We start from the raw sequence: 4,241 nt of genomic DNA, 5'->3' as shown, positions 1-4,241 counted from the left end.
ATTATCATAATTATTATCATCATTAATATTATTATTATTATTATCATTATTATTATTATTAGTAGTAGTATTGTTGTTGTTGCTGTTGTTATTGTTATTGTCATTATTATAATTATTGTCATAATATCCTATTATAATTATTGTCATACTATCCTATTATAATTATCATTATTATTATTATTATTATTATTATTATTATTAGTTGTATTACTTTCTATTGTTATTGTTGTGATTTTTTAAAATTATTATTACTATCATTATTGTCATTACCATTATCGTTATTGTTATCAACATTATTGTTATTATCATTATTATTATTATTATTAATATCATTATTATTGATATATTGTTGTTAATATTATTACATATACAATTCTCATTATCATTATGATTAATATTACTATCATTATCATCATCATCATCATCATCGCTTTTAATATCTTTATTCTTATCTTTATTATTGTTATTGTTGTTTTATTATTATTAATATTGTGGTTGTTTTGTTGTTGTTGTTGTTAACATAATTATCGTCATAATTATTATTATTATTATTATCATTATTATTATTATTAGTAGTGATAGTAATAGTAACAGTACATTTTAAATGATTTCGCTATAATTGTTTATCATCATTATTATCATTGCCATTCTTATTTTTAATATTATCAATATCATTAATAATGCCATTATAAATATCTTGAAAGGGACCATTTTACTGTGTAATATAGTTAATACTGAAACAGATTTTTCACATTTTTTTTATATATTTTAAACGCTAATATTAGACGTAAATTAAGTATTAATTGAGTGATTCTGTAATCTATATATTAAATATGACATGGAATATTTAAGCAGTGGTTCAGATAGACAAGGAATGCACAATGTTTTTTTCTTCAGAATTAGAACATAATCATACCTTCGATCCACACCAGTTATATCACTAGTGACGTCAAAATTGATTCCTATGAGTCATGTAAAAAAAAGAAAATAAAAAAGATACTACTGGTGCAGATGAGTGGGAAGGGGGGGATATAAAATGTATAATAGTTTAAGGAAGATCTATAGTGTATATAATTATAGAAGAACTAGTTACGTAGTGTTTTAGTAGTATAGATGGGACGTATGCTGCAAAATATTATACAGGAGGTATATCCTATATAGCATTACGTGAGATGTAGACAGGGGCGTTATATTTTTAGGGGGGGGAGGGGTAGCTGAGTAGGGGTTAATATCCCCCCCAAGACTCTGCCCCCCCCTCCCCCCCAAGGGCCACACTCCTACGAATTGTTCGCCTAAATTACACCTTTATAACTCTGGTCGCAGCTCATTTATCAAACAAATTTCTCGTGGGTCTCGCAGCGTCACAGAAACTGATTGTGTTCGCTCGCCAACTTTGCCCAACCAAGCTGAAATGACGCCCCTGGGTATAGATATATTTAGTCTATGATATTGTGAAGAATATTTGCTGGATAATACTATTTGGAATGTGTAAAATATATATCAACAGAATTATATGAAATGTCATTGATGGAAATACACACCAAAACATTTCTGAAAAAGGAAAAATCTTATCATAGTCAAATTTATATTATTATGCAACCAGGTTTAGCAACACACACACACACATACACGCACGCACGCACACACACACACACACACACACACACACACACACACACAACACAACACAACACAACAGTAATTGGAATCAAATAATTGGAAGTCCAACTTTCGCTTACTTATTTCGTTAAAATTGGCTGGTCTCGAGTTGATCGTTAGCCGGAAATGGAACGGCCTCGATGTTGACACAGGAAGAAAATGGCAATTAGCGTTGCTTGTAAATATTGTTAACATTACTCCCTCATTTACCATCTCACTCGAACGTTCTTCCTGTCACTCACTATTTCTTTAACGAACTTCTCTGTCGCATTGCTCTCTCTCTGTCTCTCTCTCTCTCTCTCTCTCTCTCTCTCTCTCTCTCTCTCTCTCTCTCTCTCTCTCTCTCTCTCTCTCTCTCTCTCTCTCTCTCTATCTCGCTCTCACCCTCTCTCTCTCTCTCTCTCTCTCTCTCTCTCTCTCTCTCTCTCTCTCTCTCTCTCTCTCTCTCTCTCTCTCTCTCTCACCCTCTCTCTCTCTCCCTCTCTCTCTCTCTCTCTCTCTCTCTCTCTCTCTCTCTCTCTCTCACCCTCTCTCTCTCTCTCTCTCTCTCTCTCTCTCTCTCTCTCTCTCTCTCTCTCTCTCTCTCTCACCCTCTCTCTCTCTCTCTCTCTCTCTCTCTCTCTCTCTCTCTCTCTCTCTCTCTCTCTCTCTCTCTCTCTCTCTCTCTCTCTCTCTCTCTTTCTCTCTCTCTGCGTGTATGTATATATGTGTGCGCGTGTGCGTGCGTGCGTGCGTGCGTGCATGTGTGTGTGTGTGTGTGTGTGTATTTATTTTGATCTATATGTATTTATGAACGTATAATCTTATATGTATGTTTTTGATTGTATATATATATATATAGATATATATATTTATGTATATGTTTATATGTATATATATATATATTTATGTATATGTTTATATGTATATATATACATATATATTTAGGGAAAGAGAGAGGGAGATATGCATTTATACACATAAATATATATAGATAGATAATTAACAGATAGATAAATAGGTAGGTCAAAAGACACACACACACACACACACACACACACACACACACACACACACACACACACACACACACATCCACATCCAAGCACACTTCCACACACACACACACATCCAAGCACACTTCCACACACACACACACACACACACACACACACACACACACACACACACACCCATGCACACACCCACACACACACACACACACACACACACACACAGACACACACATACACACACACACACACCCAAGCACACTTCCACACACACACACACACACACACACACACACACACACACATACACACACACACACCCATGCACACTTCCACACACACACACACACACACACACACACACACAATCCCCCTTCATGAAAGACGTGATCTCCGCCAAGAAAGGGGGACAAGTTGCAATAACGCCGTCAGCACTTAGCGGCGTCCGGGAGAGAACGGCAATAACAGCAATATTATGTAGAGACGCGGCGTTTTCCTTGGGAAATGTCGCTTGTTTTGCGTCCATAATATAAAGTCTCATCAGTGTTACCAGTATTCCTCTGACGGCGACGGAAGGGGTTCTCACTGTATCTGGCAACGGTGTTCCGACACTAACGCTGCACGGGGAAGTCAGTGTAACTTTAGCTGGCGCTCTTGACAGCAGACGTCACTGGCAATGTGGTTTTACGTTGGCGAAATACAACGTCTGAAGTTGAGGACAACGAAGAAAGGGAGGAGGATTATGCAGTCTTGGATTTACTGTTGTGTGGGATGATTTCGTAAAGTTTGCTCTTTTGTTTTGCTGAGGAAGTTGCATCATTTGGTATTGTCTGGAACTCCCTCTTTGTTTCTACCTTAGCTAATTTGATATAGTGGATAGGTATTGAGAAATACAAGACCACGCGCGCGCACACACACACACACACACACACACGCGCGCGCGCGTATGAACGCACGCACATAAACCACAAATCAACAAAAAGAAACCTATATTCACATTATTAAGCACAACACACACAACAAATCCACAAGGATAGTCTCACAAACGATATACCGCACAATCACATCTACCTGCACCCGTGTGTGTGTGTGTGTGTTTGTGTGTATGTGTGTGTTTGTGTATTTGTGTGTGTGTGTGTGTGTGTGTGTGTGTGTGTGTATGTGTGTGTGTATGTGTGTGTTTGTGTATTTGTGTGTGTGTGTGTGTGTGTGTGTGTGTGTGTGTGTGTGTGTGTGTGTGTGTGTGTGTGTGTGTGTGTGTGTTGTGTGTGTGTGTGTATATATGTATGTATGATAAATATATAGACATGAATATGAATGTGATATATATATATATATATATATATATATATACGTTGGTTGAAAAAGTTAAACGACACCAATGTTGATAAAATATGTTATACCGCCTGACATCAATGTGGGGACCAATTTTCCATAAAAAAAAAATATATAAATAAATCCCTACTAAATTACTATTACCAATACGTCGAAGGAAATTCTCAAACTGGCAAAGGGAACACATTTCCTTCTAAATCTCTGTATTGCCACATGACCTTGAAAAGGAATCAACTTTATTCTTAAAGCACATCT

The sequence above is a fragment of the Penaeus chinensis genome, chromosome 26, assembly GCF_019202785.1.
Source record: "Penaeus chinensis breed Huanghai No. 1 chromosome 26, ASM1920278v2, whole genome shotgun sequence".
Classification (NCBI taxonomy): domain Eukaryota; kingdom Metazoa; phylum Arthropoda; class Malacostraca; order Decapoda; family Penaeidae; genus Penaeus; species Penaeus chinensis.
The sequence above is the reverse complement of the archived record's forward strand: the minus strand, read 5'-3'. Positions refer to the sequence as shown.